Source organism: Camelus dromedarius, chromosome 11 (assembly GCF_036321535.1).
Source record: "Camelus dromedarius isolate mCamDro1 chromosome 11, mCamDro1.pat, whole genome shotgun sequence".
Lineage (NCBI taxonomy): Eukaryota > Metazoa > Chordata > Mammalia > Artiodactyla > Camelidae > Camelus > Camelus dromedarius.
The window spans coordinates 9,760,037-9,773,830 of NC_087446.1; the positions used below are offsets into that span (position 1 = coordinate 9,760,037).

Consider the following 13,794-nt stretch of genomic DNA (forward strand, 5'->3'; position numbering starts at 1 on the left):
CCATGGATTGTCTGATGAAGTGGCCAGGGGCAGCAGAGGACAGAACTCTGATTGACAAGGGACAGTACTCCCAGCTACAGAAAGTCTAATAGCTTATTTTGTGGACACACAGCCACACAGGAGGGCAAGCCAGCCTAAGATGGTCTTTGATCCTGTCCTTGACCGCTGCCTGGAGGGGTGGAGAGACCTCAGCAGAGGGCTGCTGGGGAGGAGGGTAGAGATGGATACCCAGGGATCAGGAGAGGAGTCTTCAGTGTCCTTTCTGAGAAGCGTCACCCACATGTGGGGGAGAAGTCCCTAGCAGTGAGGGTCTCTAAAAAACCCACATAAGTGGCCTCCTGAAGGACTCAACTTGAGACATCTACCCAACCCAGAAAGCGCCTACACCACTTCCCAAAGTGCCAGAGAGGTACGAATGTCCCTGTCCCCTCACCAGCATTTCTAAGCAAGCTGGGAGGTCAATAATAAAAGTGAAAAGCTGGAAACCCAATAAATGGGCCCCATCCTCTTTTCCCACTGCAGGCTCCCCCTTTGGCAACTAGAGGAAGCATGAAGCTTTATCTCTGAAGAAAGTTTGGATTTTTGATCATTAAGTAAAACTGGACATGCTAGTTACTAAACTGACATATTTGGGGTGGCTACCAGCATGAGAGACTTTTTAATTACCTAAGAGTGAGATAGTTTCCTCCAGGAGCAGGGCAGGAGCAAGCCCCACAACACTGGAGTGGGGCAGGAGAGAGCAAACTGCTTTCTGGTTATACGTGCGCAGTTACTGTGATCGCTTTAAATCTATTTCCATCCCAGGAGGCACTGCTTGGATAAGACTCTTAGTGAAAATTAGCAGGATGTACTGGAGCCTCATTAACATCAATGGGGCCTGGTTCCCACGGTGATGTACCTGTTCTGGTTTCTGGCTTCATTTAGAAGACTCTATCCCACGCCATCCCTGAGGACGAGACACCAGAACATCTCATTGACCGTCCATGCCTGTGCTGTAATGTGGTGGCTCATAGCATGGGATTTGGAGTCAGAAACCCTAGATTCAAATGCTGCCACTTATTAGTCCTGGGATCTAGAATTATTCACTTAATTTCTCTGTACCTCAGTTTTCTCATCCATGAAATGGGGATATTATTATGCCTTCCTCCAAAGGTTGCCATGAGTATTAAAGAGATAATGGATGCAAAGGATTCAGCTGATGCAGAGGAAATTCTTGATGCAGACCTGTATGTGCAGGGGGCTACCTCCTAATAATAAAAAAGGGAGAAGCCAGCATCTGTCTGGAATTGTGGTTGCACAGACACAGAAGGAAATATAATAAGCTGATAACAATGGTTGCCTTTGGGGAGGGAACTGGGTGCCTGGGGCAGGAGAGAAGGGAGACTTTGTACTGTTTAACTTTTGGTACCTTCTGACTTTTGAAGCATGTAAAAGTATTAACTATCCTATTCATTTTACAGGTGAAGAATCTGATGCTCAAAAATACTGAAGGGATTTGTTCAAGTCTGCCCAAGTTCACAAAGCCAGAAGATGCTACAGCCAAGACAGGAAACTGGGTCTCACAGATGCCAAAGCTCCGGAACTCAATGGCCAAATTATACAGTAGTGTTTGCAAACAAACAATGACCAGACAGTGTGACGTGAACAATGACAGAGAACCAGCCATGGTGCAGAGATAATGGAGCAGAGCTATTTGCTGGGCATTGGTGGGGTGATGAGTCAGGGAGGACTCCCCAGAGGAGGTGATGCTTAAGCTGGGTCCTTAGGGAGGGTCAGTCCAGGACAAGGGATCAGCATGCTCAAATGTGCCTTGGGAACCTGCTAGATTTTGGAAGAGTGGAGAAAAAAGCAGTTTCCAAGCTGAAGGATAAGGATCTCTGGGTCCAAGGATTTAGGATAAGCCTGAAAATTTATCTCTGAATCCAACCTGGTCTATAAGCTGAAAAAATAAGACATCACATACCACAGTTCACCCATTACATTTTAAAGTGTTGCTGAGCTCGTGGTAGCTTATTGTTGGTAGATGTTTTCTCAATCAATAGATACTAAAAGTAGAATTATTACCACTCTTGGTTCAGGAATTATTTTGATATTATAAAAGAGGCTTTATACTAAAAAGACAGAGACATTGATTTTCAAATGCATGTCATAAAGGGGCCATTTCTAAAAATGAGGCAGAGAAGGGCAGCAGAACCTGTCCAAGGGGTTTCACTGCGATTCCAATGGCAAGGGGTGGGGGTTGCGCTGGAGGGTTTTAAGCAAAGGAATGGCTGATTCCATGTGTGTGGAGGAGGTTGGATGAGCTGATTCTGCAGACAGAGATGCACGTCAGAGGCTGCTGCTGGTGAGTGTCAGGAGAGCACAGGATGAAGGGAGCACAGACTCTGGAGGGTTCAAATCCCAGCTCTGCTATTACCTGCTGTGTGACTTTGGACAAGATATTTAGCTTCTCTGATGCCTTAGTTTTCCCATCTGTAAAGTGGGAATGATGATGGCTTTAGAGGATAGACGAATTGAACTGAAAAATGCAAAGTGACTGGAATTATGTCCAGGGTGGACACCATGTAGGAATACCATCACCTCTTATGTGTGTATATATCTAGATGGATATTTACTGTTATGGTCCAAGAAAATCTTTTCAGTGTCCTGAAATGTAGGACATAGAGACCTGGTGAAGAAAGGCTGGGAGGCATATGCATATTTCCGTGTAGCTACAAAGTTACCTGTATCTACACCTACTTCAGATACCATATATGCTATCTGTGTTGTAACTAGTCTGTATACTACTTGAGGGCTGAAATATTTTTCTAGGTGTCTTGCTCAGTGAATACCTGCTAGGGACCGACTGACTGACTTCCCATCATAGAGAGAAAAGTTCCGGGGTCTATCTTGTCTAATGCAGAGAATATAGAGCTGGAGAAGGACCTAGAAGGCCCCTTTCTTCAGCCCAGGATGGGCAGGCAGTCTGAGGACCTCTGAGGGAGCCTCACAGGAGGCAGATGATGATGGGGCCAGGCTGGGATCTCTTGTTTCCTCAGAGCTCAAGAGTCAAGGAGAAAAGGGAGCAACCAGGAGGGCGTCTGTGGGAGGAGTGACCACGCTCCGGGGCAGGGTCAGCTTCTGGGACATCTCAGCCCCTCCACTGCCCACTCTCCCCCACTCAGCACTTCCAGGGCTCACAGAAGACTGGGGAGTCCCACCACTGCCTTTACAGCTCACAGGCTTCCCTCCATGGGAAGGGGGGCAGCACGCCTCCTCCACTTCCAGAGAAGGAAAGGGAGGTCTGCCAGGTAAGCAGTTCCACACAGTGTGAGACAGAAATGAGAGGAACAGCCCTGCTGAGCCCATGTGAACCAGGCGCTGTGTTAGAGCCTTCACGTAGCATCTCAGACAGGAATCTGCTGAAGCAGGTGGATTATGCCCATTTGACAGATGGAGAAACTGAGCTCAGGTGGCTAGGGTGTTTCCTTGAGTTCCCAGGTAGCCTAGAATTTGCCATTTCCTTCCGTGATAATGAGCAGGGAGGGTAGTGAGAAAAGGGAATTCAGATACCAGCCCACGTTTTTTCATCCTACTGATGTTTCTAATCACTTGGGGATCTAATACGTTCACTGCATTCTCGCCCTGGAATTTGGAGTCTTCAGGGAGCTGCTTGCTCTAGCCTCCTCAGCCCAGAGAGTGGGGCATCGCCTCCCCCCTTGCTCCAAGGTCACTCAACTATGGAACTGGGCTCACTTGCCCTGGAGAATAGTCCTGGTCATACTCCTCACCACTCCATCTCACCCCCACAAAAGTGGAGGAGCTTGTGGTCTGGGGGCGTCACTTCCTGTCTCCGGCCCCTTACCTGTTGAACCAGGCACCAGCCATGCCAACAAGGACGGAACTCTCCTTTCTTGCTTGTCTGCAAATCATTTTAAGAATGCGGGTAGGAATTTGGAGTTCCTAAAAGCTCACTGACTGAAGGATCTGTCTAGAATCCAGCAAAGAGTTGGGTATATTTCTATTTCTGCTGCATGACATTAATCTCCAATCTAGCACGGACATTACACAAGCAAGGCTTGTGGTGGTACGTCTGCACATTTGCAGCCACTGAGAGCACGATCTATTCCTATGACCACTCTCTGCATTCAGTCTTCCCATTGGTGTGTGAATTTCACCCTCACAACACTCCAGGCGAGTCCTCTCACGAGTCCCCATGCACACAACCAGAAGTGGAGACTCAGAGGGGGCAAGTCTCTGGCCACATCACACATCAGAGCTAGCAGCTTAAGCGAATACCATCCTTTCCTGCCCGTGGGTGATGGCTGTCCCCAGACACTCACCCCCAGGACTCGCCTCCTAGCTGCCTCAGCTTCCCCAGCTCGCCCCTCCTGCGCCACCACAGCCCTCCCTTGTGAACACCAGACTGTCCATATGGTCAGGGAGATCACTAAGGGAAAATAGAAAAGGTTGTAACTAAGGGAAAATCAAAAGCAATATAATAATGGTGAAGAAGGAAAAGAAGGAAAAAGTGTCTCAGGGAATGAGATTATATAACCAAGATGCCTGGGCACAGCCCTATAAGGAAAATAAGATCTTCATTCTCCAGATATGAAACTGATGTCCCTAAAGGTTGAGTGATTTGCCCCGAAGTCACATAGCTAGTAAGTTGGCCCAACCAGGCTTTGAAATCAGGTCGATTCGGCACAAAGATCAACGTAGTTTCCTTTCCACTCTGCCTCTAAAAGGTCCCTGATATCAACAGGCTTATAGACAGGGTGGGAGCAGACAAGTCAGTGGATAGTTGCTCCACAGTAACAGCCCTGGTAGATGCAGGGAGCCTGAGCATGGTGTGTAATCGAGGGGTGGGAGGAGAAATCAAGGAGGGCTTCCTGAAAGAGGTGATGCCTCAATTAAGTCATGAGGGAATAGCACAGATGTCCGGGCGTGCAGGAGGGAGAAGGCAAGGAAATATCCTAAGAGGGAGCATGCTGTCACTTCTGGGCATTCCTGCCAGCCGTGGCTGACTAGGAAATCCTTCCAGGCAAATGGAAGGTGGTGTCTCCCTTGAGTGTGACCCACCGCGACTACGCCAGTGAAAACAACTGTCGTTTGATACTTTGTCACCTGCAAGATTCTCTGAGAATCTTTGGGAACATTTTTTTAATTGAGATCATATTCACATAACAAGAAGTCACCCAAATTAAAGTGAACAATTCAGTGGCATTTAATGTGTTCACTGTGTTGTGAACCCCCACCTCTATCTAGCTGCAAACCTCTTCATCACCCCATAATAAAATCCTGCACCCGTTAAGCAGTTATTGCCTATTCTAGCATCTCCCCAGCCCCTGGCCACCACCAACCCACTTTCTGTCCCCATGGATTTACCTGTCCTGGACATTTCACATACATGGAATCATATAATATGTGACCTTTTGTGCCTGGCTTCTTTCACTGAGCATGTTTTCAAGGTTTCCCTTGATAATTTATACCATTCCCAGTTAAGGAAGAGAGCGCAGAGCTCGGACCATGGTCTAAATACGATCCAGCCTCTCCAGCCCACGCCTGGGCTCTCTCCCTCCACACCTGCTCTGCCCCTTCCCTTAGGCAGCTCCTACCCTCCTTCAGGACCCAGAAGGTGATCTAGAGTCCTGGATGAGTTCTCGCTCTGCCATGTCCCTCAACGTGTTCTATCCCCTCTGAGCCTCAGGCTTCCCATCTGTTAAATGAGACGTTTGGCACAACAATGTAATATACTTAACACTACTGACCTGTGCACTTTAAAATAGTTAAGTTGGTAGATTTTGGTATGTATTTTTATCACAATTTTTAAAAAAGCAATACAAAGAAAAACCTTTAAAAATGAGGTGGTTGAGCTGATCAGCTGATCACAAAAGGCCTCCCAGTCCTATAGACATGTGAGATCAAGGGCTCACGACTGAGACTCGGGGAACAGAAAGGCTGGCCGAGGAGACAAGAAAGGAAAGGAACAGTGCAGTCAAGAAAGAGAAGTAGGGGTGGGAAGGAGGTGGGGAGATGGAGATGGGGGGCGGGGAGAGAGATGGGGGCCGATAGTGGGAGAGGAGGGGACAGGGAGGGCTGTCCTGCAGTCCCGGCCCGTCCTTCTCTGCCTTGCTTTGCCCACGTGTTTATTTCCCGATTCTGAGTCACTGTCATTCTCCAAACCTCAGTCCCAATCTCCAGCACAATCTGTGGCTTAGTCTACAGCACTGGAGCAAGATGGGAACCGCTGGGTTTTCAAATAGATCCAGCTTCTGTGATTTCCTATATTTTTTCAATAGAATTTGACCCAGAATCAGAATGAAAGGAATATATAGTTGATAAGAAAAGACAATGGTTCAACCATGCCCTTACAACACATTGGTTGTCAAGTTATTTCATATGCATTACAATGAAAAATAACACTTCAAATAAAATATAATTTGTGCTTTTATGCAAGTATGACCGCAACTGGTTTCCTCTATAACCTGAAAAAAAAACCTAATTGTTCTATAATGATGGCTTAAATATCTAGAAATAACTATTTCAATAATGTATATTATTTTAATTATTTATTACTGGAAGTACATTACTTTATACACACTCTCTTCCCTATATCTTAATAGCGAGATTATACTCAATTCATCATTGTTAGTTGTATAAAACATCATATCTATATTTTAAAGATATTTTATTATAAAAATAAAAACAGGTATGTCTATCTGTTGCAGGTCTAATACAAAAAACAAAATACCTTTTAAAAAACAAAAACAAGGAAGCATCTCATGATGGCTTGCCAGGATAATTCTAAAGAGATGAAATGTTGTTAAGCAGTATGTTCTTAAGGAAAGGAGTGAAGACGTCAGGTCTCTAACACAGCTTGTGTTTTGCGAATTTTAAATAAACAAGAGATCCTCCCCCTTAGCCTCATAGGCTATGATTAAGCTAAACAAGAAGCCCTACACTTTTTTAAAGTGCAGAATATTGTCACTTACATGGTTTCTAAAGCTTCCTATTTTACTTTTAATTTTAACATACAACCAATTAGATTATTTCTGGCATAAATGTGTGGAGCCCAAAACAACTAATAGGAATTTAAGAACCATTTTCCAACGTGAATTTTAATGTAGTTGAATAAAAATTCACTTTAAAACGTATTTGCGATTTTTTAACGTTTTGTTACATATACATGGCAGAAAATTTGGAACATACTAATAAGGAGAAAAAAAATCTCATTTTCTTTGCAGAACTCCAAGAAAATAAGTAGTACAAGGTAGTATTTTTCTAATTTAATTCTCTGTTAATATATGTATTACATACTAAACACACAGACACACACACACATTGGTCATGTCACGGAGGGCTTTCCCACTAGAGGCCAATGTCAAGTCCCCTCCCATTGGCGGAAGGGACACCAAGATGTATAGGTACTAAACATTCCAGATTTGCTTAGCATGGTTTCAAAGATCCAATTCCCTGTTCCCCAAAGTACCTTCTCTTATCAGAGTATGAACTGCAGTTTTTGGTCTAGAAGTGACAGCCCCGTGAATTTGAGGCTTGAACCCCAAGGGAAGGTTACAGTTCCTGAAAGACTAATTACACACCAGCAGCCGCCCCTGAAGCACAGGTGAATAAATGTATCTAGATAGCATTAGAAGGAGCGATCCAAAAATGTTTTAGAGAACAACCACTGTCCACACACGGCCAAAAATAAAAACAGCAATTTGATTTATTCTCCTTGGAGGCCCTCCTGGAGAGAAGCTGGACGCTGCTGTTGGTGCCTCAAACTCCCAGCTGAAAAGGCAGCTGGAAAAACAGAGAGAACAGGTGGAATAATGGGGCCATTACTGAGGAATTGATGGAGGTCAGTGCAGGTGCTAGGAGGGGGCGTGTGGTCGGTGCGGAGAAACCAAGGAGGGCTTCCAGTAAGTGGCGGCACCCAACTTGCATCACCAAGGGTGATGGGCAGGTGAATGGCCTGGCAGAAGTGGAAGGGCCAAAAGCTTCCAGAAATGATAACCGTGGTTGTAATCGGGTAGCAATGGATTATTGGCAAGCCCCCTCCCCCTTAGCTTCTCTATTTTCCGTTATTTCTTTAAGATGTAAATGTCATTTTTACAATAAATTGTTTTTAAGAAAGGAAAGGTAACCATTTCAAAAGACTTGGAGGGTTTTCATGAGATGTGATCCATGTCTTGATGGTGGAAATGGAGACACTTTCTCTCTCGTACTCCCTCCAACAGCCTCTCTCTGTTGCTGGCCTAACAGTTTGCTGGGGCTGCCACAACAAAGGACCCCAGGCTGGGGGGTTTAGACAACAGACATTTATGTCCTCACAGTCCTGGAGGTGAGAAGTCCATGACCAAGGTGCCAGCAGGGTTGGTTTCTCCTGAGGCTTTGCTCCTTGGCTTGCAGGTAGCCGTCTTCTCCTTGTGTCTTCACATGGTCTCCCCCCTCTGCTTCTGTGTCCCAATTTCCTCTTCTTATAATAAGGACACCAGTCACATTGGACCAGGACCCACCCTAGTGACTTTATGTTAGTTACTTCTATAAAGATGTGCCTCCAAATACAGTCACAGTCTGAGGTCCGAGGGGTTAGGACTTCAACAGATGAATTTTCAGGGGACACAATTCTGCCCATAACACTGGGGTACATAAAAATGATTCTAGATGAGTCCTTTGTTTTCCCCCATTGCTGTGGGAGAATTCAGAACATTAGTGTTTACTTGATTCTGATGCACAATGCCAGATGCTGGGGAGGATGCATGTGAATTGTTAGAGCCCGTGGGCCCACCTGGCGGGGATATGCCAGGCCCAGCCCTCCCAAGAGCCAGTTAAGAGTACACTGGATGGGAGTCTTGGAAAAAACACAGAAATTTATCACCTATCCCTTGTGAGTGCGAGGGCACGAACACACACACCACAGATATATACCACACACATCATATACACACACAAATACACACACCTCTTTCAATGATTATTCTAACTCTGTTATGGTGATGGGAATAGGGAGGGATGGAGGTAGAAGATGACTGAGGAAGAGAAGATAAGGTGAGAAAGGCTGTTGCCTTTAGAACCTAGGATGGCTTTATCGATCTGAGCTGGGCTTAAGACGGGATGTGGTCTGCTCCCCTGATGTCAGCAGGCTTCTGGGAAAAAGAGAGCTCTTAGCACTCTGCAGACCAACTTCCCTCTGCTTCTCCGAGCCCATCACCCAGCACAACGGATACTGCCTGTTAACAGGTTTCTGCTGGGTCTTCCAATTTCCACAGCCATGACCTTGGGGGAGCCCTGCTCTCCTTTATAATTCCAGTCTCATAAGGATGAAATTATTCCCTGGTTTCCTCTGAACACCAGTGAGATGGGATGGGGTTTTCAAGGACAGGACCCAAACTCAGGTGGCCAAGAGCCAGAATCACTGGCTCACTTTCCAGAATCCCAGCCCCACCCAGGACCACGCTGGTTCTGAGCCCCGCTCTCAGCCCCTTCCACCTTTCACATCCTCCAGTTCTGCTTTCTCCCTTATCGGGAGCTCCTGGCTTCCCCAGCAAAGACCCCACATCCTGGTCTCGAAGACCCTTCTGGGAAAGCCAGGGGTGGTCAGGGGCCGGCATTCCCTCATTCTGCACTTTTATATCCACAATGCAACTCCGGGGTCCTCTCAACGGCAGGATGGGATTCAGGGTAAATAACTGCCCTGGTTATCATTTGTGTAGGATTTGGTATCTCCAGACCCCTTACCCAGACGTGCACTCATTCACCACAGCTCCCTCTTCAGCTCCATTTCACAGAGGAAGAAACTGAGGTCCAGAGAGGTGAAGCAACCAGCTCAAGGTCACACAGTGGTTAAGTGGCAGAGCCAGGGCAGGGACCCAGGGCTGTCCATCTGAATGCCCTTTGCACCCTTAGGACTCTCTACCCCTTGGCCTCTCTCTTGATGGTGAAACTGTGCTTAAATGCAGGTGAGGGGCGGGAGGGGAAACAAGGCCACAGGCTCAAGAGCTGGCTCTCAGGAATGGGGCCAAGATTCCTTCGAGTTAATTCACCTCCTCTCACAGGGCTGACCTCATAAATATCATTAGGCTCTGCAGCCTCCACCCAGCCCGCTCGGGCTCTGGACGTGAGGAACTCTGTATCCTGTTCCCGGCCACAGCAGGTGGAAATAGCGTGAACTAATGAAATATCACCAGCGAAGCTAACAGCTGAATGCCTGTCTCCTGGCAGACGGCAGCTAGGAGACTGCTGACCCACACACACTGGCCTCCTTCCCTCCACCAGCTGGGAGGCCAGAGCGGGCTTTGCGGAGAGCACTGGACAGGGATGGAGGCAGACAGACCAGGCTCTGGTCTCTGCGTGCTGTGTGCCCTTGGGCAAGTGACTTGACTTCTCTGAACTTCCATGTTTCCCTCTGTAAAAAGAGGACAGTGGGATCTACTTCAATAACATACACTTAGAAATGCTCAGCTGAAAGCCAGAGACAGTTTGGGGACCCAGGGGATGGAAGAGGAGGGGGCAATGTGGGGATGTAACATCTATCTGTCTACCCAGCTGCCTCATCACCACTTGGAGTGAGAAACCCTGAAGGTCGGGGCAAATTCCCCTGGGCGCTGCTGCTGCCTTTAAGCAGGGGCCCAAGAGGGTGGGAGTAGCTGCCAGTTAGGCCTCACCAGGGACGGGATGGGATGGGAGATCTCAAGCTAAGAAAGGCCACTTGGGGCCCCAGAGAGAATCATTCTCTAGAAGTTTGATGTATACTGTCATCAAACTCACCAAGGACTTGGGGCGCAAACCTCCCTAGCGCCTGGCATCCTTGGGCGCCCCCCACAGACTCAATGAATAGCTCATGGCTTTGACCACCCAGAATTCCCTACCTCCTCTCCCTGCAGTTGCAATGGTGTAGACTTGAAGGTGCCTTGCAGCCCAGGCCTGGGCAACCCTTGCAATTGATGGTGACCGGTTCAGGGATTGTGTGCGGCCAAACTAGGCTAATCATAGCCAATTCTGGGAATTTTGATCTTAGGGCAGGGAACTTCCTTTGCCCCCATAGGAGTTGGACTTGAAAGTTTACAGCACTGCAGGGGAGGGCCATCTTGTAACCTCAGGGGACAGCCAGTGGGAGAAGGTGGCCAATGTAGCATAAGAAATAGAAAGAAACAGTATTCCCATGACAGTTGTTGAGTTCTGGATCAAGCCGTACCTGAAACTTCCTGGACTTACCAGTAACATGAGTCAATAAATCACCCTTTTTCCTTTTTTTTTTTTTTTTTTTTTTTTTGGCATGGAATGTTTCTTTCTTAAACTGCAGTATACTTGCTATACATTATATTAGTTTCAGGTGTACACATAGGGTGATTCAATATTTGTACATACTGTGAAATGGTCACCACAATAAATCTATTTCACATCGATCACCATGCACAGTTACAGAATAAATCCAGCCTGGCTTTCTGTAACTTACAGTCAAAAAAGGCCTGCCTGATAAACCCATTCTCTGGCATCAAGGCCCTTGTAAAATCAAATTAATGAAGTGATGACTGTTTGAATTAGCACAAATTCTGAGCAAAAACTCAAAACAAACAAACAAACAAAACCAAAAAAACCCCTGGATGTTTCAAGATATTCTATTCAGGCTTTAGGACATCCCTACCCTACGTCAAGTGTTGTGGGGGGGGGGGGAATGCTTCAGGATTGGAAAGACTTGAGTTTAAATCCTAGCCATCTCACTTACTAGCCATGTGACCTTGGGCTAGTCACTAAGCCTCTCTGAGCTTCTATTTCTTCAAATCTCTGATGGTTACAATGAGAGCAAAATGAAGTATAAAGCATAAAGTACACAGTAGGTCTTCAATTAATGCACCCTTACAACACGGTGCAGCCTATCTAGATTTGCTTAATTACAGGTACCTGAAGAAGACATGCGGACAGAGAGGAAGAATTCACTCATGGTGGATACCACCCCAACATGTATCTTCTGCTCATCTTATCCAAAAGCAAATAGTAGATAGAAAAGAGCAAAGGCTTTGGGGTCAGAGAGACCTGGGTTTAAGTCCTACCTCTGCTCAGTGACCTTAGGCAAGTTACCTAACCTCTCTGAGCCTTGTTCCCTCATTAGTGAAATCCTGAAGGCAATTCCTACCTTGTAAGGGGGATACGAAGATGAAAGCATGATGCAGTGTACACGGTACCCGGCACAGTACTCAACAAACATGTGCGATTATTTTCCCAGACCCTAGCCAGGGATCCTCCTCAAGGGCTGGTTCTCAAGACTGCCGCATTCCCACCCCTCTGAGCTCAGCCATGCCTGTGACTTCAACTCCTTGACCTCCCTGATGACCACCAAAACTCTGTGCCCAGCCCAACATCTCTCCAGAGCTCAGAGCTCCTGGGCATCTCCACCAGAACATCCTCCAGGCATCCCAAACCCCAGTGCAAGGTCCTGGCTCATCCACTACTCTTGATGTCATCTGGGTCTGTCACCTTGGCCTTGGTTTCCTCATCTATAGCGTGAGCAGGTTGTGGTAAATCACTATGGAGGTTCTCCCAGCCCTAGCATCCTAGGACTCTCAACTGCAGTGTATCATGTCTCCAGTTTGGCACCACTTTCTCCCCACAGTCGCCACCTTCAGAAGCACTACCGCCATTCTCCAGTGAACCCCAGCTTGAAACCTTAGAGTCAACCTGGCTTTGTCCAGCTAGCCCATCACAGTCCCCAAGCCTGGGAGAGTCTCCTCAGAGATGCTACCCTATCCATATTCTCCTCCCTGATGCCGCTACCATCATCCTAGTCCAGACCCCTGGCACTCCACATCGGGCTCCAGCACCAGCTTCCCCTTCCAGTCCACCCTCTGCTCTTCCCATCTGCGGAGCCGACGGTCAATGGACCAGTGCAGCTTCCCTCTCCATTAGCCTCTGCATGGAGGCTGAGCCTCCTAACGTCACCATCAAGAACTGAAATGCACTGTTGACTGTGTCAGCGCCCCGGAGATTCTTTTTAAGGTTGGGGACGAGAAGAGGAACTTTTCATGGTGTTCATACTAGATACTCAGTAAATATGTGTTAAATTCCTTCATCCACTCATGTTTTTCAAAACACACCCCTTGGATGGTCATCTCCAGCCCAAGACAGACCACACCAGAGATTCTTTTACAAATCTCCTGAAAGCTGCGGGCCTTTGCATCTTTTTGCATATAATTTCAGAGGGTTCACAGCACCCCATCCCATCTATAGAGCCAAGTTTGCCCCAGAGTGAGCTCATTTCACTGATGGGAAGACTGAGATGCAAAGAGAAGAAGGAATTTGTCAGAGAACACAGAGAGCACATCTTTCTGGCAGGCACTCGATCATCTTATGAGAGTGCTAGTCCTCTCCCGGCTCCAGGTCCATAGCTTTAAGTAGTAAATGGGGGAACCCTACCATCCCTGTGCTGTTTCCTCACCCATGCAAGAGGGACCAGGCCTGCACTGCAAGGTTGTAGTGAGAAGATGGTGGATGGATAGGAGGGACCTAGCCCAGCCAGGTGCATGGAAGGCAATTCCTGATCCACTCCTCTGCTCATTTTCCTCTTCCTTTCCTTGTAGGATTTTGGAGGATGGAAATGTTACTGCCATCTAAAGTGGTCACAGAAGGCTTCATGGAAGAGGCGAGCCCTGCCTGAGCCTCAATTTTTGGGTGCTGAAGGGAGGTAGGGGCCAAGGGTTATTAATAGGCCTGGCTCAATGGGCCCAGGGAGGGTGAATGTGATACAGACACTCAGCACCAGGGGTGGGGAGGACCTGACACCGGAAGAGGAGGGGGCCGGGGGCAGGGGGAAGC

At 47.3% G+C, this 13,794-nt stretch overlaps 1 long non-coding RNA gene across 2 annotated transcripts in view; it reads right to left on the reverse strand.

Moving 5' to 3' along the window:
* The window catches only part of LOC135322517 (uncharacterized), a 58,028-nt gene that overhangs the window by 8,886 nt on the left and 35,348 nt on the right, over window positions 1-13,794 (reverse strand). The gene's annotated exons all lie outside the window — the stretch shown is intronic.